A 27,448-nucleotide genomic window follows, 5' to 3' on the forward strand; every position below is an offset into this window, starting at 1 on the left:
GTCAGCCCACTGGTTGGCCATGGGACACTTCCGAAGAGGCTTACTTGCAGAGTTTGGTGAAGGTGCCGAGAATAGTTGGTCCCACTATTCCAATGGGTCGAAGCGTCTTCGCAGACCTTCTAGGATGACCAGATGCAGAGGGGTCTCACGGGACGACAGCGGGCTCAGGGTGCCAAACCTTCCAGCGGGTCACCAGCGGTTCCTCGACTCGGCTTCTTGTTGCAGGATACTTGGCTCCTTATCCTTTGTTCGTGTGAACTCAGGCGAACGACATGGTAGTGGTGTTTTCAGCTTCCTCTTATCCAAAGTTCCCTTTGCGCCAAAACGGAGAGGACCCAATGGGAGATCTACTCACAAACACTCACTCCATATGTGGACCAATCATGGACCACAGCAGTCCCAGGCATTCAGGACCCTCTAGACTCTCCGGCATCCAGGATGTGTATTGGGAACAGACATCCTAGCCCACATTCTGGAGGCACACACACAGAGCATGCAGAAGCCTGCGAAAGCATTGGGTTTCGCGGTAAAGTGCATGACCAAATACGGACTAACCCGGGTCGACTCTACCTGGGGGAGGCGAAGGGGCAAGATGGCCAAAGGACAGGACAAAGAACCTCGTGGCATTGCCATTTTGGGAGCCAGGCCACCTATTCGTGCCAAGCGCATTTAACGCGGTTAACATGGCAAGAAAGGGTCAAAAATACATGCAAACGATAGCTGCCACCAGTCCTGTCCCTGACACATCTGCACAGTTCGTAATAAGTCCAGCGAGAGTTTCTAGGGCTTTAGGAACGACTAGAGACACAAGTATACTGTAAGGTAAGTTACATTGTACACTTGTTACATGTTGCACAAAAGTTGCAACATGAGGAAAGGACTAAGGGAAACAAAGTCTCCCAGTACTGACCGTCTTAAAGGCATGTCATTTTCCCCATAAAAAGTGAGCGAAAGCCCAGAGGAGTGCAGCTGAGGGCTGTGCTTCTCTGGCAAAGTTTAGTTACAGGTGTTTAAACCTCAGCAAAACGTTTGGGGGTTGACACATGGAGGGAAAATTACATTAAAATATGAAATCTTTCCTAACAATCCTCAGCTGAAGAGATGTCTGTACCCTGCATGCCTTCAACACCCTCCCCGTTTTCCTGGGTCCAGAGGGGTCGGTCTCGGGCTGATGTCCGGCATCCTCTTCTCTGGTGTCTTCTCCACAGGCATGCTCAATGCCTCCCTCCTCGGACGAAGAGACACCCTAGCCGTCGCTGGGGCACCCTGCGGGTACGCCCCGACAGTCTTCGCAAGTGACGCCACCACTACCTCGAGGGAGGGAGACAACCTTGCCTGGTGCACTTGGCCTTCACGGACAGGCTGGGTCCCTTGTCCGGTTTGGCCTTGTTCTTCTCGGCCTCCTCAGGCACCTTTTCCCACTTGGCCTTCTCCTTCGGGGCCTTGTCAGGCGCCTTGTTTCTCTTGGCCTTCTCCGCCAAGGGCGGGCTGGCCTTCTCTGGCCTGGTCTTCTCGGGCTTCTCTCTCAGCTTCCCTGGGGTAGCCGAGTCCCTCTTGTATTGTATTTATTTATTTATAAAGCGCAGCCAGGCCCGGGGGCATAAGGGCGCGTAAGTTAGATCTGGTTACAGTAACAATTTAAAACAGTCAACAATGGTTACGTTACAGTTACAGATAGGTACAAACATAGTATTGCAAGTGCGTACAAATATACATTAAATTACAAGGTGTGCCGGTGGCAGTCAGGAGGCTAGGCTGTCATAGAGTCCAAATTGTGAAGCCAGCACTTAGTGTTGTGTTTGAACAGGTTGAATGAGGATTCTGCTCGCAAGGGTGCAGGGATAGTGTTCCATAACTTGGAGGCTTGTACAGGGAAGCTAGCTCCACCCGAGTTATGAAGTTTGTGCCTCAGTATGGTCATGGTGTTAGTTTGTGCTGCTCTGAGTGGTCTTGAAGAGGTGTGCGGTGTAAGTTGGTTAGTAAGGTATGCTGGCGCAAGATTGGCCCTGGCTTTGTGTATAAGGGCCAGCGTTTTAAGGGATATTCTATGCTCGACAGGGAGCCAGCGTAGTTTACGTCTGGTCTCAGATATATGTGCCTTTTTGGGAATGTTGAGGGCAGCCCTGATGGCATTGTTTTGGACTACTTGCAATTTGTTGATATTTTTGTGACTGGTGCCCAAGTAAAGAGCATTACAGTAGTCTATTTTGGATAGGACTAATGCTCGGGCAAGAGTAATGCTATTGGGTGCGGAGATGAACGGTCTACATGCAGTGATCAGCTTACAGGTGTAAGCGGCTGATGATGCTACTGCATTGGTTTGTTTGGCAAAGGATAAGGTGGCATTGATGTAGATACCAAGGGTTTTAGTGTTATTTGACACAGGGATAAGATTGCCATCAATGGTAAAGGCTTTGAATGAGGGGTTAAGATTTTTGAGTATGGCATGAGTGCCCAGGATGATCAACTCGGTTTTTTCGTCATTGAGACACAGTCCATGGTGTGCCATCCATGCTTGTATTACAGAGTAGATTTCATTAAGGGTGGTGCTGTCAGTTTCATAATCACCCGTGATAGGAATGAGTATCTGGGTGTCATCTGCGTAATTGGTATATGTGACACCCAGATAGTCAAGGATATCGAAGAGGGGTTTTGTGAATACATTATAAAGTGTCGGGGACACGCAGGAGCCTTGCGGGACTCCACAGGGTACTGGTGAGGGTTCGGCAGAATCCGTTGGAGAGAAGACCCTCATGGTTCTGTTCGCCAAGAAGGAACTGATCCAAGCCGTGGCTGCGTCTGAAAAGTGTGCTGCAGATTTCAAATGGTGACAGAGTGTTTGGTGGTTGACCAGGTCGAAAGCTGCCGTCAGGTCAAGCAGTAAGAGGAGTGCGAGTTTGCCATTGTCTTTCAGGATTTGGATCTGGGTAGTAAGGTCTATTAATGCAGTTTCCGTACCGTGTCTCGGTCGGAAGCCTGATTGCCTAAGTCCTAGGAGGTTGTTTGATTCTAAGTAGGCCTGTATTTGTAAATAGGCTGCTCTGTCCAATATTTTTTATAAGAACGGTACAGTCGTTATCGGCCTATAGTTAGACGGATTGGCTGGGTCAAGAGTAGGTTTTTTGAGAAGTGGAATGACCCAAGCGTCTTTAAGGTTGTCAGGTACTATTCCAGATTTGAAGGAGGCATTGATGAGGTTGGTAATGAATGGTGCCAGGTCGTGCGCGGCCGCTTTGATGATCGGGGCAGGGCAAGCATCACCTTGGCAGTTTGAGGGTTTAAGTTTCCTGATGATGTTTTCTACTTCCCAGGTTGAGAGGGGTGAAAAGCTGAAAGGTTTACAGGTTGATTTAAAGGTAGATGATTTGTTCGGTAGTTGTTTATAGTCCGGGTCAGCTAGTAGTAAGGATTTTTTTGCGTTGATTTTGGATTGTAGGCGAGCTATTTTATCTAATAAGGCTTTCTGAATATTGCTACACCATAGTGTATCGGTAACACATTTGTCTATGGGGGCAATGGGGGATTCTAGTTCTTTCAGAATCTTAAAGAGTTCCTTTGTGTTGGATACCGCTTGTGTAATCCTTTTATTATAGGTATCTTTTTTGGCAAGAAGTATGGCTTCTTTGTAGCTAGAGGAGGCTAGGGTTAGCTCAGTCTTATTGGATACTGTGGGGTGTTTCTTCCAATGTGCCTCAGCGGTTCTTTTAGTTTTGCGTAATTCTCTTAACTGCGGCGTGAACCAGGTGTTAAGGTGTCGCTGTGGTGTAGGTTTCCGCAATTTTAGAGGGGCAATGGAGTTCAGTGCTTTGAGTATAGCCTGGTTGTAGGTATCCACTAAGACTGTGGGGTCAGCATCTGAATCAATATTATTAAAAATAGGGAGTAGTATAGGTATGAGTTTGTCAGGAGTAATATCTTTCTTGTTTCTCGTCCAGGTGGCAGGGGCGATGATAGGCACCGGGAGGGGTGTGTTGGCTTTGATAGCAAAGGTTAATTTATGATGATCCGACCAGATGCAAGGGTCATTGGATAGGAGGTCAATAGAGCAGTTGAGGTGGGAGAGCCAGTCTAGTGTTCTGCCTTTGATATGAGTGGGTTCATGGATAATGTGCGTGTGACCCAGTTCAGATAAGGTGTTGGCTAGGTCATGGGCGTTAGAGTCCTTAGGGTCGTTGAAACCCAGATTAAAGTCCCCAAATAAGATGGTTTGAGAATTAGGTTTGGTATTTATGGTTATAAGTGATGCAATATCCTCTATAAAAGAGGAAATGGGTCCTGGAGGACGGTAAATAAGGTGCACGGTTGCCGTGTGGTTGGGTGAAAGAGGTAGTTTAATTGATAGGGATTCAGCAGAAGGGATTTGAGCGTCTTGGATGACTTTAATGTCGAAGGTATTTCTGAATATGAGGGCGAGTCTGCCTCCCTTCGTTTGAGTGGTGTTTCTATCGGATCTAATGATAGCATAATCATTAGGTATGGCGAGGGCCAGAGATGGGCCGGATGCAGCATTGAGCCAAGTTTCTGTGACTGCGAGGAGATCAAGATTTTCATAAGTTATAAAGTCAGCGATGTCGAGAGCATGGGCAGGAAGAGACCTAGCATTCACCAAAGCTGCTTTGATTAATTTGTCTTTTTTGGACGATGTCCCGGAGTGGTGGCTGGAGACTGATGCCGATGGTGATGACGATCGCGGCTTGACATTCACGGTACCCCCAGTAGCGGCAACCTGGACGAAAGCAGACTCGCAGTGCTTTGCCACGGGTGGGGCGCCCTCAAAGGTCTTAGAAGCCCGCTCTGACTTTTCGGATCCAGAGGCATGCCCCCGTGTGCCACCTGGGGTAGAGACCTTGGTCTGCAGTCACGACTCTAGTCGCTGTCACCGATCATTCATCGTGCACATCGTTAAGCCACGGCAAATCACGCAATCTTCCTCCTTATGCATAGGGTGCAAGCAGTACAGGGACTGGGAATGCTTGTCGTCCATGTACACATTCCGCAAACCGTAGTCGGAGCACAGCCTGAAAGGGAAGGGGCGCTGTCCTTCTCCTCCGACATGATCCACGCGGTGTAGGCCTGAAGAACCTTCTGGAAGCCTCCAAGAAGGAGCTCAACGAAAAACTGCCCTTGAGGGGCACTGAAAAAAAACCCAGAAAAACAGGTCCTGATTAGTCAGAAGGATGATCGATGGAGCACTAGGGCTCCATTGACCGAAATATAGAGTTTACTCTCAAAAAAGGGAAAAACACAACAAAATCTCCAAGAGCAAAGCACAAGGACTCCCAACACTTGAACGTGCAGTAAAAAGCTAAAGATTGCTGACAGAGAAAGGGCTCAGGTAGAGGGCAGCCATTGGCTGGGGTCAGTATGACCCAAAGCTCAGTTATTGTTTTTAGGGGAAAGTCAGTTCAGAAACAAAACTGAAACTGATTTTCTTTTACTGAGGATTCCCAGCCTGACGACGGGGAATATTCATGAGCATGTGAATCCATGCCAGACCCCATGCTGGAGAAATCGCCCTTTTTTCATGTTTGGCTTGTATCTGGAAGAAGTTAAATTGCAAAAAATGGTGTGCTTTCCCTGGGCCCCGTGCCTTGCTGGTTCCCCTCTCCCTTGCCTGATCCCTCATCTCCCCTTCCGCATTGTGTTGCCACCCTCCCAACTCCCAGCCCACCCACCATCTCTCATTGGCCATCCCTCCAGCCAATACTGCCCTTCCCAGTGCAGCCTCTGCGACTAAGGGCCCTGAGGCAAAGGGCACCTCCAACAGAGGCAGCTCCAGATCATGTCTGCAGGTGTCAGCATGGGAAGCGAGTGGCCAACCCTCAACCAGCAGACAACCAGTAAGGCAAGTGTGACTAAGGTGGCTACCACCTACAAACTATCCAATCTCATTAAATGTTAGTCTACATCACCCCTTATTGAACAATTCAGACTGACCTGTGTTAAATCGTATATTTCATCCTGTCTAAAACGCTTAGAAATTGTTCCTATTAGCCTATCTTGCATCTAGATAGTATGCCCAAGAGATTACTGTGTTGCTTCTACCTGTCTCACACACTTAGAATTGTTGCGCTTTAGTTACTACTGTGTTGCTTCTGCCTGTCTCAAACACTTAGAATAGTTGTGCTTTAGTTACTACTGTGTTGTATTCTGCCTGTCTAAACGCTTAGAAATTGTTCCTGTTAACATATCCCACATCTAGATAGTGTGCCCAAGAGATTACTGTGTTGTATTCTGCCAGTCTATAATGCTTAGAAATTGGCCTTCTTATGCTATCTCACATCAGATAGTGCGCCCAAGAGATTACTGTGTTGCTTCTGCCTGCCTCACACACCTAAGATTGTTGCACCTTAGTTACTACTGTGTTGTATTGCGCCAGTTTAAAACAACCAGAAATTGTTCCTGCGAGCCCATCTCGCATTGTCCATATTAGCCTATCCCGCATCTACTTAAAATGCCCTATAGATTACTGCGTTGTTTCCCCTACAACTACTTGTGCCACCTGAGATAGTACTATAATTCACTTGCTTATGTTTCTAAGCACCCCTTCCTCATCTTGAACTCCACCCTATCCCCTTAACCATCCCCCACGCTCATGGCGTCCAGATACTAGGCACAGGTTGTACATCCAAGGCCCATCTACCACCACTAGCTCATCAATCCCTAGCTTCCCAACACCAGATGTAGACACTGACTCAAAAGAATCCCCCACTTGCACCCGTCTTGATACCTAGAATCCCCCACGCCACCCCCCTCCTTGCTCACCCCCCACGGCACCTGGCCCGCACTCTAGCACCCACTTTCCCGAGCCCCCCCACTACCCTCCCTGAGCACAACTGTAAAAACCTTCCTGGGCACTTCACTGCAGCCCAACGCCGCTCGCCCACTCTCCTACCAAAACCCTGCATCCAACTCTAAAATCAGAGGGGCACTCTGGCGTGCCAATCACCTCCCTCCGCAGAAACCTATTCCGCCTTCACACCCAAACTCATCGCCCTCCACCCTCCCTCTGACCATTATTGAGAACTCCCTAATACCCCACGCCAAGACACCTCGCCCCCTATCAAACTCCCAAGCCAGACGAGCCTGCTGGCGCTCCTATCAGCTCAAACCCTCATCTTCTTCTGCTCCTTCCTTGGATCCTCCAATGAACATCCCACCCTCCCTTTCGCTCTCCCATACCACTGAGTCACTCTCCCCTAACCCATCACAGAACTGCCCACCCCCTCGCCCATCACCTCCACCTACCCCTCCCCCTACCCCTCAACCTCCACCTCCACCTCCACCTCCACCCCTTCTCGACCCCCGCCAACAACCCCCCCTTCATATCCCTTCCCCCAGAAGCTCACCGTCTCCAGAGCACTGGTTCTCTCTAGGCTGGACTATTGTATCTAAATCTGCCTGCCTCTACTCTCCGCCCTCTGCAACTTATCCAGAACAGGACTGCAAGACTTGTCCTTGGCCTCAAGCCCAGGGATCGTATCTCTCCAGGACTGAAATCTGTGCACTGGTTCAAAACCCTCTGCATTGTCCATAAGGCCTTCTGGGGCCACAATACCTTCAACTCTCTCTTCCCGAATATCTTCCTTCTCAAGCTCTTCATTCATCCGCCTCTAACTCCCTCAGGGTCAGTCGCTTCTCCAAGCGACAAGTTGGGGGTAGATCTCTCTCTTCGGCAGGGGCCTCCCTCTGGAACAGCCTTCCTGTCTCCCTGAAACTTGAGGAGAACCATCTGCGGTTCCGGAAGCACCTCAAAACCTTCCTCTTTGCTTCTGCTTTCTCTTCCCCTTTCCCCTGCTGAATTCCTGGCTGAAACTGCACTGGTTAACTGGCCACCCTTTCCGATCTTGGCCCAGGCCCCACCAGTTACACACCTGCACTGCCTCCCTGGCAACCCATGCACCTGGGGACTGTGTTTCTGTATCCCTACAGTCCCCCTACCAGCACTTATGTCTGCACTTGTCACCATCTGGCCGTTTTTTATTTATCTTATTTATTCTACTATCCCATGTACTGCACTTTCCCCTCTCCCTTCCTCCTCGCACTTATCCCTTTCCCCCTTCCCATGCACTTGCGCGAACTGAATGACACACGGCCTAGTAAGATCGTTGTCCATCTTCCCTTTGGTCCCCCTCCCTTGCCTCGTTGCGCCTTGTAAGGGGGATTTCCCTTACCTACGGAGTCCTTCAGCAGCTTTTCTGGATTCCTAGGATTTATTTTTCTCACCTGGTAAGGGTGTGAGCTGTTTTTCCCACTCTTTCATGTGTTTTGCGATGTGTATTTCTACTTTTTCTGTGGTCTTGGGCACTGGAGCCTCACCTACTCCATGACACCATGTGTGTTACACAGACACAGGGTTGTCTTTTAGACTTCCCACCGACTCCATTTTCTGGGTGGGGCTGACTACTGTCCCCCCAGAAAAGATAAAGTTGCCATTAGCTTTATTTAGTCACTTTTACCACAGACCCAGTACACCCCATCGTACACCTCATCTTCCATGGAGTATTGGAAAGGGTTAATTCTTATCGCTTTTTGTCTGTGTCTCTTGGAGCATTGTTGCGCTCCCTTTACACTAAGACTTGGCTGGTGGCAGTGGCATCTACCCTATCTTTTCTACCGCGATTATCTTATATAAACGTGGTATTGTTCCAGGCTGTTATATTAGCCTCGAACATAAACCTGCTTGACCAAATACATTTTAGTTCGGCTCCGGCTGGGTTTATTCACCATTTCTTTTTGTAAATGTCTTTCTCGCGTTTTACTCTGCGCGCCAAACCAGGTTTGGTACCTTTGTTCATCGCCTTTTCGCACGCTTCCACACAGAAGCTTCCACGCAGGCGCCTGAGAGTCTGGGTAGGCAGGATGTGAGGGAGGGGTTGTAGGACCCCTGCCATGGGTTCCCTTGGTAACCCAATTCACACTCCTGTCTGATTGGCTAAGGGGACTGGCCTTGCCAGGCAGCCACCCTGCTGTGTGATTGACAGCCAGGCTGTATGAATGGGGGAAAAAAAGCAGGTCTCTGGGACTGGAAGAGCAGAGTCGCCACTGGAACGAAAGAACCAACGAGGAACTGGAAGAAGAGGACCCCTACAACGACTGAACCGCCCGATGAAGCCCTGCTGCAGGTCCGAATCTCCAGAATACGACGACAGAGAAGATCCTCCAGGAAACTTCTTCCCTTGAAGTGGTGGGACCAACCAGTTTGCCGAAACTACAAGCCAGGACTCCCTCCTCTGGTCGAATTCGCTGTATAGAGCTACAGTGGGCCGGATTGCCAGGAAGGTCAGACCCTGCTTGGGTTTTAAGGAGCGCACCTTTTATTTGTTGCTTTGCTCTGGTGCTGGTTTCTTCCCTTGGTAGTGCAGGACCCTCCAGTCTTCCTACTTCTGATCAGTCCGACAGTCGCTTCAGGAACCGTGAGCCTGCAGGAACTACCGGGAGCTTCTGCCTCAGCTACAGCTCCCTCTCCGCTTTAAGGTACTGTGCAAATCCGGTTGTACGTTTGGTTCAGCCGCGGTGAAAAGTGTTTGAAATCTTTCTCCAATCCGAGGGCTTGTCCTTCTCTTCTCTTTAAACTAACTTTTCTACCAACCAACCTCGTCCGGAAACCGTGCCATGAACTTTACCGCAAACTACACTGAACTGTATTATCTTGAGCAAAAGACTTTTGAACCATTGACTTTCGCCCTAAGCCTTTTCCATCTGATTTTATCATTGTAGTCTCCCTTGTTCGATTGCCCTGAGTACTTACTTGATGTGATTCAATTTCTGTTTACTTCTGTCTTTCCCTCCCTTTTAAATTGCTGGAGTGCCATTTTGCTCCCACTTCATTTTGTGAGCTTAACTTGTTTGGAATTTAGGGGAAGCTGTGTGGAGTATTAAGAGTGTGATTTTTAAACTGCTTAGAAAGGTGAGCAAACTATTTGATACTGCTCATTTACTCTTGAGATAAGTCTGGCTGCTCTGCTACTGCTACCACTTTAACTGTGTAGTACAGGCTTGTACCAAAGGTGAAATTGTACTGTCACTTGTAGTCTTAATTGTGTGTGGTGTTCCCAAAGGGTACTGCATATAATTCTGCCTACCACGCCTTGAAACACTTGTGTATAGGCGCATTATAAATGCCATATCATATCATATCCCTTCCCCTCTCTAAAAGCAGCACATCTCGCCCTTGCAAGAACGGTAACTTCATCTTCATCATCCTCCGACACCCCTACTGCACCAAAAGCCTTGAAAAGTAGAAAACAAGTCTGGTATCCCCTCCTCAACTCTCTACTCCTCCCCACCTCTACCTCAAATCGGCCTCCAATCTCTCCGTCCCCTACCCCATCACACGCCCCCTGCCCTCGCCCTGCTTCCACCCTCCCTCTCTCAACTTCTCACCCTTCAAACCGGACCCCCCGAACCCTTCGAGACTCACTCCAATTTCTAACCCCCGAAACCCCTTCACACCCACTGACCATCTGGCCAATCGCCCGCCCCTCCTTGACTCTACCCACACCCCTTACATATCCTCCTCCGCCCGCCTACTCTTTCCAGCCTCCACTGATGTAACCCCATCTCCTGTCACTCAGAATCCGCTGGCACCCTACCCCCCCACTAGCCCTCCACTCTCCATCTCAATGACCCAGAATGTCCCCACCGCCCCCTCCAATCCCCCAAGCTCCTCCTGCTCACACCCAGATGACCTCCTCCAAGACCACACCCCACACCAAAGTAAACTGTATCCCTTTTAATGTAGCTAAAAACAGATACAGCATCTTCGACCTCCTCTCCTCTGACAAACCAGACCTACGGCCTCATTCCGAGTAGGGTGGTAAGGGATACCTTACCACCCTACTACGAGGTCCCTTAGCGGGTCCCTCCTTTAATGCCTGGTCTGACCAGGCATTATGGACAGGACCCGTTAAGGGACTTCAGAGCAAATAACGCTGGTGCAATTTGCGGTACCATTATTAGCGCCATCCCCATTCCCATTGTGCCCTATGGGGGCTCAAATGGGAATGGGGAATGGCTTTTTCAATGGGGATTTACCGGTCCCGCAAAGGTTGGACTACACCGGTAAGTCCCCATTGAACCACACCGGTGCCGGACCCGTTATTGGAGGCAGTCATGGCGTGAATAGCTCCATGACTACATCCAATCTCGGAATGAGGCCCTTAGTCTTTATCACTGAAACCTGGTACGACGAGTTTGTCCCTGTTGCACATGAAGCATTCCCTCCCGGATACTCGCTCATCCCGTACAACAGACCTTCCAGAGTAGGCGGCGTGGTACTCCTCTGCAAATCTCATTTCTCTGACTCACTTGTTGGATCTCAGACATGCATTCCATCATGTGAATCCCTTCTAGTTAAACTCTCGCTACCTCTGACTTTCTCCCACAGCTTCCTGCTCATCTACAGACCCCATGGTCATGAAAGACATTTTTCAAACAACCTCTGTAATTCTGTAGCCACGATTCAGGTAAATCACCCCTCTCTGACTCTCCTAGGAGAATTCAATATCTGGTTGGACATTCCCACCAACCCCATGACCCCATGACCCATCCACTGAACGGTCCAACCCACTCAAGGGGGCACACCCTAGATGCAATCTTCAGCTCCCATGACCTGATTCATCCATTTCCCCCCTCCTCCCAAACCACTCATCTGGTCCAACCACTTTGTCATCCCTTGCTCCATTCTCACCCCTGTCCCTTCCCCTATACCCCCCTGGCCTTTCCCCCTCCACTCCCCCCAAGCCCTCAAATGCTGGAACAAAGTAAAGTAAATTCCTGACCTTGCCGAAGCCCTACTTCTTAGATCCCCTACAACCCCCCCTCCCTCCAATACAGATCCTTAACCATTGACTCATTCAACTCTTGGCTGAATGAATCACTAATTCCTCTCACCCCTCGCGCCCCGCTTCCTCACGCAATGGACCATTCACCAAATAGTTCACGCCCAAGCTGAGGAACGCCAAAAAACAAAATAAATCTCTGGAACGCAAATGGCGAGCATCAAAAACTGATCAGGCAGATCCACTTTCGCCTTGCACCATCGTAACTACAAAGCTGAAATCTGCAAGCCAAAGAAGCCTGCTACAGTAAAAGAATTTCCAAATGTGAAAACCGCAGCAAAGAACTCCATAGAATCATATCTGAATTCGTCAAACCCACTTGCACCTCTACCCAATCATCCCCATCGCAATCGCTCTGCAATTCCCTCTACCTAAACGTTTACACCACCACTCTTGACAGGACGACCTCCCTTAACAACAAACTGCCCCCCCCAACAACCTACCAATCCAACACCCCCCAACCCCCAATCTCCCCACCTTCGACTCCTTCAGCCCCATCTCCAGAGACGAGTTTCTAGACCTATCTGCTTGCAAACCATCTGGCTACCCCCTTGACTCCTGCCCCGCCTCAGTCCCAAAAGAAATATTCTCATCTACCTGCGCAGGAGAACATGCAAGAACCATACTAAATGACTCCCTCAGCTCTGGCACATTCCCTGTTGCCTTCAAAATTGCACACGTTAAGCCTCTTCTTAAAAAGCCATCTCTCAACCCCAAAAACTACAGACCCATCTCGGACACCAGATTCCTTGCAAAATTAATCGATCGAACAGCATGCTCCCAGCTAAACGCCTTTGTTGAATCAAACAACCTCCTCGACCCCGCACAATCAGGCTTCAGACCACGACGTGGAACCAAAACCACTCTGACCTCGATCTGGGATGATCTTAAGGTCACTGCAGACTCTGAAGGATGTGCTGCACTAATTCTCCTCAACCTCTCTGCAGCCTTTGACACGATTAACCACTCAATCCTCCTTGACCGTCTCCACTCCCTTGGAATCTGTGGCACCACTCTCAAGTGGATCGTCTCCGTCCTCAGCAACAGAAAACAAATACCTCCCAGCCCGACCTCGAAGCCGGTCTCCTAGATATTGACTGATGGATGACCTCCTCTTAAACCCCACTAAAACCAAAATCATGGTGTGCGGCAACACTGCGCTTCTACCTCATCCACCTCCTTGGCCCCCGTCCTTGGGCCAACACCCCCTCCATCACAGTAAAAAACCTAGGCTGCACTATGGACTCTGGCCTAACCCTCTCCTGTCAGATCAACAATGTGTCTAAATGTTGTCACTACCATCTCAAACTTCTCAGACGCATCTTTCCCTACCTCTCCTTCCGAAACATACTTGCTGCTGTTATGTCTATTGCAATGTCGAGACTGGACTATGCCAACTCCCTATACCTAGGAGTCCCCGCATACCACCTTAATAAACTCCAAAGAGCGCAAAAACGCTGCTGCTAATCTGCTCCCTGCCCTGGGTCCAAGAGACCAAACCTCTCCAGCTCTCAGAACCCTCCACTGGCACCCAGCCGGACAAAGGGCCACTTTCAAGACCCTGTGCATCACTCACCGTGCAGTGCACAAGACGGGCCCATTAGACCTGCAAGAAAAGTTAAAACCTTACCTCCCACCCCGCACCCCAAGATCAAGCACTGTCCTCCTTTTAGTGATCCCAACCACTAACTCTGCCAGGATCGGAGGGTCTGCTTTCTCAGCCTTGACCCCGACTGTGTGGAACTCGTTTCCCCCACATATTCGACACACCCAAGACTATATGACATTCCGCAAAGTTCTAAAAACTTGGCTCTTTCCATAACACCAACCTCAACCTTAAGAAGCGATTGAATTTCTAACAACCCAATGACTGAATACACAATGGCACTCCCAACCATGTCATCAATGAATAAGTCCATTAATTTGGCTATAAACAACTGTATCCCTGAAATACAGAATAATGATCTCCTTGGGTCATACGTCCTCCCAATTCCCATGAGGCTGCTGTGTCTCCTAGCCCGTTTGGTCCATTCTGTTGCTTTGTGCCCCGCCCCTGGTTTCCCCATGATATGATATGGCATTTATAACGCGCCTATACACAAGTGTTTCATGATATTGCTGTGTACCCTCTGGCCCCCATGCCTTCGCTATATGCCCCATCCCATCCGGTCCACTGTGTAATCCTACGCACCCCCCAAGCCCCTTTAGACCCCTGTGTTTCGCTGTGCCCCCACCCCTTTAGCCCCTGTGTTGTCAATGCGTACCCCCCAACCACTGGTAATATTGCTGTGTACCCCTCTGTTCCCCCGTGTTATCGCTGTTTGCCCATCCCCTCTAGTCCCTGTGATGTCTCTATGTGCCCCCGAGCCCCTTTGTCTCTGTGTTGTCACTGTGTACCCCTACCCACTGGCTACCCGTGTATTCATTGTTACCCCTCTGCCCCCCCCGTGCTATCGATGTATGCCCAAAACCCTCTGGTCCCCCGTGCTGTCACTGTTTCCCGACCCTCTGGCTCCTCGTGCTGTCATATTGTTCCCCTCTGGTCCCCTGTGCGGTCACTGTTCGACAACACGTCCCGTCCCCGTGATGTCGCTGTGTGCCCCTTTGTGCCCCGTGTGTCACTGTATACCCCTGCCCTCCTGTTCCCGTGATGTCGCTATATATCCCTCTGTATTGCCCTCCCCTCCAGTCCCCGTGTGTCGCTGTGTACCCTGCCCTCTTGTACCCCTGTCCTCCTGTTTCTGTGATGTCGCTATGTATCTCTCTGTATTGCCCTCCCGTCTAGTCCCCGCAATGCCGCTGTGTACCCTGCCCTCTTGTTCCCTTTGATGGCGCTATGTATCGCTCTGACCCCCCGTCCTGTCGCTGTAAGCCCAGCCCTCTAGTCCCTCTAGTCCCTGTGAGGTCCCGTACCCCCTCCAGCTCCCGTGTTCTCGCTGCATACACCTGCCCTCTGGTCCCCTGCCCCTTTCCCCTCTGGCCCCTGTATGCCCAGCCCCCTAGTCCCTGTGATGTCCCTATGTGTCCTACCACTCCAGCCACCATGCTGTCGACGCATACCCCCGCCCCTCTGGTCCCCGTGATGTTGCGGTTTACCCCAGCCCCTCATTTCCCCTCGACGTCACTGTGTACCCACCAAACGGCCGGTCCACTACGATGACACTGTGTGCACAGCCCATTGCCTCCCTGCGGGTACGCCATGCACCCACAGCTTCCCTCCTGGTCCTCCAAGATATCGCACTACACCCCATGCCCCTCTCGTGTCCCACATAGTCACTGCGTGCTCCAGCCCCCTCCAGTCCCCCTTGATGTCGCTGTATACCCCCAGCCACTCTGGTCCCGTAATGTCTCTCTGTACCTCTGGCCCCTGCATGCTTGTTGTTTGCCCCTACCCCGGTCCCCCGGTCCAGAGTGTGCCCTGCAAAGTGAGTTGGGCCAGAGGGGAGAATAGAGAGTGAGAGAGAGTTGCAAAGGTAGCGAAAGAGTCCAGAGGAAGGACAGGAGGCATCCAGGTGGATGTTGAAGTCTCCAAGAAGGAGGAGTTGAGTGGTCGAGACCAGGAGTGAAGAGGAGAGGTCCGCCCACTCAGAGAGGAAGGAGGAGATCTGACCAGGTGGCCGATAGATAGTAGCCACAGTAAGGGAACGGCTAGGAGAGAGAGAGCCTGCAGATGAGGCATTCGAAAGAGGAGTAGGCCTGCATAGGAATGACATAGGCAGGAATCCACTCAGGGAAGATCAGGGCTACCCTCCCCCCCTCCGGAACTGTTGGACCTGGGCACAGAAAGGATCTTATAGCTGTCAGGGAGGAGAGTGTCAAAGCTTGTGACAGAGCTGGCCGTGAACCATGTCTCAGTGAGACCGAGGACAAGTTCCTCCAGAAGGCGGCAGATGTCAGAAGAGTGTTTGACAGCGGAGCGAGAGTTAAGAGTGGCAATATGGAGAAGGTTGCCATCCCTGAAAGACTTCCGGGGAGTGGTACAAATCAGAGTTACGTTCTACAGAGGTGTAGAAGAAGCCAGAGGGGGGGCAGAAAGGGAAGGAGGCCTCTCACCGGGTGCCACCATTAATGGGAGAGGTGGAGAAGGGAGAGAGCACAGAGGCCATATGTAGGGTCCATAGGTCTGGTGACGGAACAACAAAGAGGATGTCAGTGAAATTTTGCCTGGAGGAGGCACTGGTATAGGTGTCAGCGATAGGGAGTCCTGGGTTGGAGACCAGGATGTCCTTTTTAAACTTCTTCCTACCAGATTTAGTGAGGAGAGCAGGGTAGTCGATAGAGAAGCAGTTAGAGAAAATAGAAGAAACAGAAAGCACCATAGAGTAGGTGGGAAGATGGAGAAGAGGAAGGGAGAGGGCAGGGGAGAACACTAGGGAAAGACACAGAGCAGGGTGCAAGCAGATGTGAGAGGCGAGAAGGTTGAACAACAAGAGCAGAGACGCTCAGATTTTAAACACTTTCACATGCAGTTTTAAACACTTTCACTATGCAATTATAAAAACAGGAGAAAAAACACCTAGGTTTTAGAGTCCTGAATAGAGGGGAAAAAGGCCTAAGTTTCACAATGCAGTTTAAATACCTTCACAGCGCAATTTTAAAAACAGGAGAAAACACACTTATGTTTGAGAGACTGCTAGGTGGACAGGTGTAAGTAGGGCAGCGGACCAAGGAAGTGGATGCTGGGGAGGGAGGGGGAACACAGACCAACAGCACAGAGCACTAGTAGCAATATTTTAAAATACACAATGAGATCCAGTAGGGTCAAAAAGCAATGTTAGCCTCACCTGCACGACGCCAGCAATGTTAGCCTCACCTGCACAACGCCAGCAATGTTAGCCTCACCTGCACGACGCCAGCAATGTTAGCCTCACCTGCACCACGGGAATGTGGGAGGGGGAAGTTGCAACCTTCGAGGATTGTAAAACACAGGTCAGGCCCTTGGATAAAGATAGATATGAATACATTCAGCTGCGGCACTGGCTAGGGATAGGCCTCTCCGGAGAGATGGGTTCCACCCTTCATAGGTGCTCACCCTTCTGCCCTGCAGAAGGTAGTAGAACACATCTAGGGGTCAAACAACACACCTAGGGGTCAAACTAACTAGTAGATACACAGCATTGTACAAGGCAAAATTCCTGGACCCAATTAAAAAAACGCGAGCAGACCTGGCCAAGTCGTCCTTGCTGCGATTATCGTGGTTGGGACGCATAAACACTATAAAGATGGTGACCGTCCCTAGGCTTTTATATAAGATCCAAGCAATCCTTATTGTGGTCCCAATTAGATTTTTCAGGATGATGAACTCAATATGTAGATTTATCTGGCAAGGTAAGCGCCCAAGGGCAGCACCGGAACTCTTGATGTCCTAGAAAGAGTGGGGGGGATGGGGGGCTTGGGGCTGCCCAACCTAGCTAGGTAATACGAGGCGGCCCAATTGAGAATAATACCAGAATGGTTCTCGGATACATTCTGGGCCAGGGTGGACAGGGCCGTAGCGGGCTGCCCCCTGGATGGACTACGGTGGCTGCAGGGGACAGACAGGCCCCCAAGTGCAAGGCATGGCACTCCAGGCCACATGCGAGGTCTGGGACAGATGGCTTAGAAGAGAACTGTCCACTATTCCCCCCCATTTACCCCAATGTTTAATAACCCTGCTCTCTCCCCAGGTATGAAAAGAGGGTCGTTTAGGCAGTGGTAGGAAAGCGGGTGCTGTAGGAGGGGGAAGTTGCAACCTTTGAGGATTGTAAAACACAGGTTGGGCTCTTGGAGAAAGATAGATATGAATACATTCAGCTGAGGCACTGGCTGTGCCAGAAGGAGATTAGGCAGGCAGCGACCAGGCCTCTAACTAAATTATCACAACGCACTTGAGGGATAAACACCTGATCGTGGATCTGTACACTATTCTCCTAGAATGCGCAGATAAAAAGAAGTGGCCCTACCAGCTAGCTTGGGAGAGCACGCTGGGAGGAGTGATATCGGATGGGCCCTGGGAGGGGCTATGGAGGAACATCACGATAGGGGAGAAGCTGTGTGGCCTGGGAGGGCTGGAGCAACAGGACTCCCAAAGCCGCAGATGAGAGCCCTGATGACAATGCTTATAGCGGCCTTGCAGGTCATTGCAAAACAGTGGAAGCAAAAGGACCCACCCTCGCAAATTAGCTGGCTACGGAACGTTTGGGACATTCTGGCCTAGAAAGGGATACATATATGATTCAAGGGGACTCAGGAAAGTTTCATAAAGACTGGGGAGAAGTGGTCTCCCTTTTGAAAAACGGTTACTTACAACAGTGGTGCCCGCAGAACATTCGGGTCTTGAACATACATTGACATGGCGGAGGCGCCCGGACCCACCCATCATCGATAGCGATAGAGACCAATCTATATTGTACTCTAGTATATCTGCACTCCACGGAGGGTGGGGCAGACTCAGAGGGGGAGGGGTTGAATGTATATAGTTGAAATTGTTAAAATGCCAATAAAGATACCTTAAAAAAACAAAAAGATTTAACACAAATGAAGTTGCTAACAATTTATTTTTAATGTGAACACAGTGACATATTGGCTGAAGCTCAATATTCATTTCATCAGCATTTCATTCAGTGTATGGATCCCGGTGGGAGACTTTTACATTAGACATGTCAGTTTATCCAAGACCAGCTTTATTTTATAAACATTTATGTCCACTGTTCCTTCTTGGAATTTACAGAACAGCTGTGATATCATTACACCCACAACTCTCATTTCAGACTGAAAGGCGCCTTTTCATTTCCAATTTTGCATGACTTATTGTTTCACAACACAGCGGATATTTCTATTCCAGTTGCTCTTTTGACTCTATTCACAAAATGTCACTTTTCTTAAATACATGTCCACATAATTTAACAAACACTTGACATCTTCTCTGGGCCCTTTACATCAGACCAATTTCTTATGAGATAGTGCTTTAATAGTGGGCATGCACCCTACCTTGTGTAATTGCACCTCCACCTGTCGATCCCAGGCTAGGGAACCATCTACTCATCCTAAATGCTCCAATAGAGAAAGGCAATAGTGTAATACACTACAGGGGATCCCGAGGATAAAAGGAAACGAGTGCTGTAGAACATGATCCACAAAGTGGTACCACTGCAGCATTCAGCGAGGGTGGCACTCCTGGTGAGGGATGCATGTCTTGGAAACGGACTTCTGGAGTAAGATTGGAGATTCCAGTTTTAAGGATGTCATTCTCCATGTTTTCCCTTTGCAAAACAGTCTTTGCACGCTTAGTATAATTGCCATATGAGAATATAGACTTATTCCATTTTTATTATTCAGGAGGGCTCCAGATAATTTAATTTTGGGTATTCTGTGTTGATGTTGAAAGTAAAATTACTTTATGGGGGTGTACAGATGTAATTCCCAGTAGAGGCATTTCGAATGGATTCCTTCCTGCCACGGATTCCTCATCTATAATATCCATATCCTAGCACAGCTGTTCTCTCGAAACATTTCTGCCACCAGAGGGCTCAGCACGGCGGCGTCTGGTCCGTCCAATGCCTATATGCGCTTTGCACCAGAAACGACAGTGAGGCCAGTAGAAGTAGTGAACCATGCCCCATGACCTCAGTTCCTTTTTTCTATACACTCACGCTTAAACAACGGCACACCATGGGAATATGCCCCACTTCCCAGCGACACTTTTATGTCAAAAAAGTATGACATTTACAACGAGGAAGGAAACAAGATCCCATGGGTTCTAGAGGAGACGTCCTGAGGAGTTCTATGGGAGTGCCAGGAGCAAGCGGTCTGGAGTTGGACATTCTACCAGCATCAACACCAGATAAACCTGCTTTTTAGTGCCTGATGGCAAAGGTGGGTGATACCGTGGGTCCCTCTGTGCCGCCCACGTCGAGTGCAATACGAACTCAGCAACATTCTGGATGATGCACCAAAGAGGCACTGCTGCCCTGCAATGTGGTGGTAGAGGCACCAGTGTTGGAAGCGTGGTAGAAACATGCCTTTGTTGCCCCCAATGGACAGAGATCTAGCATGGAAGTACTGTCCTGCACCTACTGACCCAGCTTTCTTCTCCGCCCACGCATCACCTGAAAGCCAGGTGGTATAGGCCACTACAGTGAGTCTGAAAACCTCTACCTTTCCCTCCCTTACACCCGACAGGTAAAGCAAAAGGCTCGATGTATGGGGCAAGAAAGTGTTTGCGTCAGGCAGTCTAGTGGTGCAAGCCATGAATGCATCTTGTGCCATGGTGAAGTTCTCCTTTGGCCTCTGGTCAGCTGTAGTCAGTGTGGCAGAGAAAGTTCCAGAGAGCAGAGAAGCCAGGAGACTGTGGTTCTGGAGAATTGTGTCTCCCAGACGGTGGCTCATCTGGCCGCATTGGAGAATATCACAGTTGATGTATTGAGCAGACACACTTGGGCCTACCAAAGGTGGGTGCTCCGTCAAGAAGTTCTGGAGGAAGCGAGGGAGGTGGGGCTTGTCAAGTGGACCGCTTTGCTTCCATTGTCAATCGGAAGCAAGTTCTTCTGCAGGGAATTTCCTCATTAGGGAGATTTGGGGACGCATTGACTGTCGAGTGGACTTTTGACCTCCTTTATGAGTGCCCACCGATCCCCGTCATCCCGCTGGCCCTTACAGGGAATCCAGTCTATTCAAAACCACACTGATCCTGATCGCCCAGGACTGGGCCAGAGAACGTGGTATCCAGAGTTGATGTACAGGTCCATCTGCCCTCCCTTGTGCCAATGAGAAGACCTGCTCTTCCAATCAGAGGGGCGGGTTCTCCGTCTGAACATCAGCAGCCTGAACCTTCATGCTGGACTAATGAGGTGCTTCGATGAAAGGAGTGCTCCTTTCAGCTCGAAGGCCAGCTACATAAACCATTCATGCCTGCAGGCGGCATACATTCCCTTTATCCTGTCCTCTGCTCCATGTGCTGGATTTTCTGCTTTCCTTGGCACTAACGGGCCTGCAGATTGGCACTTGGAAGGGTTACCTTGCCACTATTTCTGTGTTCAAGAGGTCCCTAGAAAAGGGCTTGTTTTTCACAAATACGACAGTTATGCAGTTCTTGTGGGGTTGGTGTAACCAGTTACCTCCCTGCCAGTTTGTAGTACCGGTGTGGGATTTGAATTTAGTTTCAACTTTTCTTATGGGTGCACCATTGGGGACCTTTCATTTCCATTCCATTAGATTGCTCACCCTTAAGGTGATTTTCCTGGTTGCCATCACGTCCGCGAGATGGGCGAGTGAGCTCCATGCTTCGTTTTACCTCTCCATTTGATTATTCCAAAGAGAAGGTGACAGAAAGAGACCATCATTTCTGCCAGAGGTGGTCTCGGATTTCCATCTCTCAGATCCTTCTTCCTGTGTTCTTCCCTCCAACTCACCCTTCCAAGGCAGAGGAAAGATTACATTGATTGGACCCAATACGGGTCCTTAATTTCTACTTGAGAGGCTAGGAAGGATGACCAGATTTCTGTTGGCTATGCTGGTGCGAGCAGGGCTGTGACCAAACAGACCCTGTCCAGGTTGATCATTCTCTGCATCTCAGAATGGTATGATCTGGGTGTGAAGGATGTGGCCGAGGGCCTCTGGGCTCATTTTACCAGTAGGGGGCTGTCACCTTTGCCCTGCAGAGAGGGGTCCCTTGTCCTGGACATTTGCCAGGCAGCAACGTGAGCGTCTCTGCACACGCTCTCTAAGCATTACTGCTTGGATTCCCTTGCGGGCCAGGTTGCCCATTTTGATAGGGCAGTTCTACAGAGTTTTTGAGTTTAGGTGGTGTGCTTACTTTCCTCCCTCCTCCATATTACGTACTGCTTTGGGAGTCCATCATAGATGAGGACTCCATGGCAGGAAGGAATCCATTAGTAGAACAAATGACTTTCCTCTCCGTAATTTTCCTTCTGATGGATGTTCCTGCCATGGATTCCTCATTGCACTTCCTACCTGCCCCTCTTCTGGGAAGCTAGTACACCATCAGTTCTACAGTCCCTCAGCATCAAGAGTTCTAGGGAAGGAGGGTGGAACTGAGGTCATGGAGCACGGCACCGCTACTTATACTGGGCCGAATATAATTGTGGTGCAAAAAGGAGTTTGACCGATACAGAGCTGTGCAGCGCCCCCTAGCGTCTGAAACGTTTCTGGAGAACAGCTACAAATGTATATGGATATCATAGATGAGGAATCCATGGCAGGTATACCCATCAGAAAAAACATTACAGAGAGGCAAGTAATTTGTTCTTTTTACTTAAGTAGCAAGAAATTGCAACTTTGTAATTCACACTTCTTTACGACTAGCAATTAATGTAAAATAAAATATACATTACTTTATAGCTTCTCTACATATCAAGCAAAAATCCTGGGAGGCCACCCTCCACTGGTACTTCCTGGCTGGCATCACTGGGCTACACATATTCATGAACCCGAGTGGGAGAAAGCGGGAAGGTTGGCACCGATTTGTTCATTGCTTCCAATTTTACAGTTGGGAGTTTGGCCATTTTTGTTAAAGGGAGTGTTTGCCAGTTTTTGGGGAGTAAATGGTTAATACACTGCTTATCTGGAGTCTATTTATGGCTCTTATTTACCAAAAGGTTTAGGGGTGCTAACAGCAGGTGGACATTAAAACATAGGGAAACCTAGAAGAATTAAGGAAAGACAAACCAGAACAGATTGGTCTTCAGCAAGCATCTGAAGGTCATGCATGTGGTCTGTGGTGGCATGCAATCTTAGACAGAGGGCGTTCCAGATATAGGACAGATTGGTCTTCAGCAAGCACCTGAAGGTCATGCATGTGGTCTGTGGTGGCATGCAATCTTAGACAGAAGGCGTTCCAGATATAGGACAGATTGGTCTTCAGCAAGCATCTGAAGGTCATGCATGTGGTCTGTGGTGGCATGCAATCTTAGACAGAGGGCGTTCCAGATATAGGACTGATTGGTCTTCAGCAAGCATCTGAAGGTCATGCAAGTGGTCTGTGGTGGCATGCAATCTTAGACAGAGGGCGTTCCAGATATAGGACAGATTGGTCTTCAGCAAGCATCTGAAGGTCATGCATGTGGTCTGTGGTGGCATGCAATCTTAGACAGAGGGCGTTCCAGATATAGGACAGATTGGTCTTCAGGAAGCATCTGAAGATCATGCATTTGGTCTGTGGTGGCATGCAATCTTAGACAGAGGGCGTTCTAGATATAGGACAGATTGGTCTTCAGCAAGCATCTGAAGGTCATTTGGCCTGTGGTTGCATGCAATCTTAGACAGAGGGCGTTCCAGATATAGGACAGATTGGTCTTCAGCAAGCACCTGAAGGTCATGCATGTGGTCTGTGGTGGCATGCAATCTTGGACAGAGGGCCTTCCAGATATAGGGAGCAAAAAAAAAAAAAAAGGTAAACCACCTCCTCATCTACAGGAATGGATTTAATGGTACAGGGAGGACAAGGATGGAAGGATCCAATGAAGAAAGGAAGGACTTTTGCCATAAGAAGGCACAATGAGTTAGACAAAGCACCTTAAACCCAATCTGAGGAGGTCACAGGAAGCCAGTGCAGATTGTAATGAAACAAAGATATGGACACATTTCTCAATGGATGAAAAAAGCAGGTTGGCACTTTGTGCCACCTGAAGTTAGTCACACATGCCAAGTAGCACAGAACAAATGGCATTGCCATAGACAAATCCGCAAATAATTAGGGTTATAACAACTGACATCAGAGTATGAGGATTGACAAGCGTCTATGCAAGGGCTGGCTGACTTGCTGAGGCGATGCTATGCTGGGATGCTGTCAGAGGGAGCCGGGGGGTGCATGCCTTAGGCTGCCCCTCTGAGTCATGATTGGGATAGCATTGCAATGGGGTTTGATAATGTACTCAAATCTTGCTATGAATGTGAACATTATGATGATCTACATTGAAATGTGTTGCTTGATATATGGTTATTTGCCATTGGATAGGTTTAACGAGCCTATACAAGCTATTACTTTAGGGTAACACTTTGTGATGTGCCTTTAGAAATGCAATGCCTTTTATACATATTGATTCAGTGATAGAGCAGCTCTATTGGGACTATGATTTTCCTAAAGCAAAACGGATAAGGCTGGATGTCTTTGTCAATGGAAAGGCGATTTAAACCCCAGGTGGAATTGGACAAGGTTTATATGTTTGACATGTATGACATGTATTTTATATCCATGACTAAAGAAATGATGTAGATGTATTTGATTACAGAAGATGCGACTTGATGCTTACCAGACAGACAAATGTGTTTGAATTCTATGTGTTTGAATTCTATGTGAACGTGGAGAGTTGGAATATTGTGTTATTCTAGAGAGAAGGTGTAAGGGATTTGTATGTGTGTAAATAAATACTTCCTTTTTACAAAGTTAGTTATTCTTGGCTCTAAGAGGTTGGTTCAGTGAAATGCTAATGGGTAACACGGTTATGTAATGCATATTATGCCTCTCTCCCGGAAGCCTTTCTGTTTTGTGAAAACCTTCTCTATACCTATATATGTGCATGAGATGCAACAGGAACTGCCGTGGATGTGTTGCAGAACCTGGGAGTAAGTTGTAAGGGTTGTACGTTGATAGAGCTGTGCAATGGAGTTGGGAAGGGAAATGCACTCTGAGCCCCTCCAAATCCACTTTTAGAATCTATGTAGCAAGAGCATACTATCAGTACTGAAAAAGACAAGATGCCGTCTGGGTTCCATTTCAGTAGATGGGAGCTTCCCTGTTGCATGAGGAGGGCGCTAGACCTTAGCTAAGCCGAGAGATGGGGGAGACCTCCACTTAAGGTCAGGGCCCTTACTAGCTGCCAGGGTCCCAAGGGACACCTCATATATCCTATGAGAGTCTATAGTTATTGATTCAACCACTGAGTCTTTAAGCGTTTCCAAAATATTGGTGCCCATAAATTTGCATGAGGTCCTTAGGCAAAGTGTTCCATGGGATGGTTTCCTCAAAGCAGAAGTTGCAGTCTCCCTTCTGAATATTCCAGAAGGGAGGCATTCCAAACAGCAGTGATTCAACAATGGTAATCAGCCATCATTCGTGTGCCAAAGGAAACCGAGAACCACTCACAGTATTAGGCACCAGCCATGCCAAACTCCGTAACATTGTAGAAGCACCTCCTTCTCTCAGAAGCACCTCCCATTGCAGAAGAGATGTCACCACCTACATATACTGTTTCATGGCAGATAAGAACATTATGTGTACTGGAGTATTTGCCACATTGACTAAACTGAAATAGATCCAGGCATGCATGTTTTGTCTGGTGCCAAATAAGGTGACTGTTCAGACTGAAGCATTTTCCACATTCAGTGCACCAATAAGGTTTCTCTCCCGTATGTGTTCTCCGGTGGCAAATACCATCACTCTCCCAAAAGAAGCTCTTCATACATTCACTACACTTATGAGGTTTCGCACCTGTATGTAAGGACTGATGTTAAATATGACCTGCCTTATGACTAAACCAGTTCTCACACGCAATGCAGTTATGCAGTTTTTCACCTGTATGTGTTCTCTGGTGGCTAATAAGATGTCCCTTTCTAGCAAACCCTTTCCCACATTCAATGCACTAAGGTTTCACACCTGTTTGTGTTCTCTGGTGGCTAATAAGATGTTACTTCTGTGCAAATCCTTACCCACATTCACTGAACTTGTAAGGGTTCCCACCTGTATGTATTCTCTGGTGACTATTAAGAATTCCCTTTGCCGCAAACCCTTTCCCACAATCAGTGCACTCCTAAGGTTGCTCACCTGTATGTGTTCTCTGGTGGCTAATAAGGTATCCCTTTTGTGCAAACCCTTTCCCACATTCAGTGCACTCATAAGGTTTCTCACCTGTATGTGTTCTCTGGTGGCTAATAAGATATCCCTTCTGAGCAAACCCTTTCCCACATTCAGTGCACGCATAAGGTTTCTCACCTGTATGTGTTCTCTGGTGGTAAATAAGGAGTTGTTTTCGAGCAAAACCTTTTACACATTCAGAGCATTCATAAGGTTTCTCACCTGTATGTGTTCTCTGGTGTTTAATAAGAGCTCCCTTTTGAGCAAACCCTTTCCCACATTCAGTGCACTCATAAGGTTTCTCACCTGTATGTGTTCTCTGGTGGTAAATAAGATGTCCCTTCTCAGCAAACCCTTTCCTACATTCAGTGCACTCATAAGGTTTCTCACCTGTATGTGTTCTCTGGTGTTTAATAAGATCTCCCTTTTGAGCAAACCCTTTCCCACATTCTGTGCACTCATAAGGTTTCTCACCTGTATGTGTTCTCTGGTGGACAGTAAGCACTTGCTTTATAGCAAACCCCTTCCCACAATCAATGCACTCATAAGGTTTCTCACCTGTATGTGTTCTCTGGTGGACAGTAAGCACTTCCTTTGTAGCAAACCCTTCCCCACAATCAATGCACTCATAAGGTTTCTCACCTGTATGTGTTCTCTGGTGGACAGTAAGCACTTGCTTTGTACCAAACCTTTTCCCACATTCAGTGCAGTCATGAGGTTTCTCACCTGTATGTGTTCTCTGGTGGTTAATAAGGCATTGTTTCCGAGAAAACCCTTTCCCACATTCAGTGCACTCATAAGGTTTCTCACCTGTATGTGTTCTGTGGTGGACAGTAAGCACTTGCTTTGTAGCAAACCCTTTCCCACAATCAATGCACTCATAAGGTTTCCCACCTTTATTCATTTGGTGGTGGCTGATAACTGCATCATGCAAGTGGACGCCCTTACCAAATTTAGTGCACTGATAAGGTTTTTCACCTTTGTCCTCATGTGGGCAATAAGTATGTTCTTGAGGTGGTAATTGTGCCCACATGTTGTGCATGTGTAAAGTGTCTTGCCAGTTTATTCTGTCAGGTGCCTTGACTTAAGAAGAGCCTTTTCAATTCACTTTTTTCCCAAATTCAGAACACAAATGAGAAATGCTTTTCTTACTGCACATAACTTTTTGTCATTTTAGTGCTAGATCTTCCTCTCCCTGAGGATTTGCAGAATGAACACGCTTGGTTACTGCATCATGTATAAACAGGCTTCACAATCTCAGTTCCTGAATACTCTGAAAGGCAACTGGACCCCAAACATGCAATCTTTCAAAATGCTTGGAAATTGCATATTCTAACATGAAGCTTTTCACTGCGATAGTCCAGAGAATCTAAATTACTGTTGTTGCATTCTGGGACATCAATCACCTATTAACATAAAAGGAGATGCACATTATTAGTTTCAACACGTTCACAATCGCAGGCAGCACATGTAATAAGACTCTACTCACAGGCTGGGTAAACAAACATTTTTAAATGCAGATTTTTTTCAGGGACATGCATATACGTTCTACCAATATATTTATTGACTAAATTAGCACATGGAAGGTCCCAATTTCCATACACATACGATAAAGGCAGGCACCAATCGGACGGCTGCTTGACCAGTCCATTGTGTAGTCACTGATTACTTATGTATTGGCCCAAATATGAATAATATAACCAACAGCACCATCGAGGAAACACGGACAGAATTGTCATTTAAAGGGAAAGCGCCAATCTCTTCCCATGGTGAGAATGGCACAGGCCATGCCGCCACTACATTCAAACTTTGACTT

The 27,448-nt window shown here is 48.3% G+C and overlaps 1 pseudogene; it reads right to left on the minus strand.

Moving 5' to 3' along the window:
- The window catches only part of LOC138554397 (zinc finger protein 850-like), a 225,070-nt pseudogene that overhangs the window by 166,765 nt on the left and 30,857 nt on the right, over positions 1 to 27,448 (minus strand).

This window comes from Ambystoma mexicanum, unplaced genomic scaffold, assembly GCF_040938575.1.
Source record: "Ambystoma mexicanum isolate Mex_15411 unplaced genomic scaffold, UKY_AmexF1_1 Mex_scaf16, whole genome shotgun sequence".
Taxonomy (NCBI): domain Eukaryota; kingdom Metazoa; phylum Chordata; class Amphibia; order Caudata; family Ambystomatidae; genus Ambystoma; species Ambystoma mexicanum.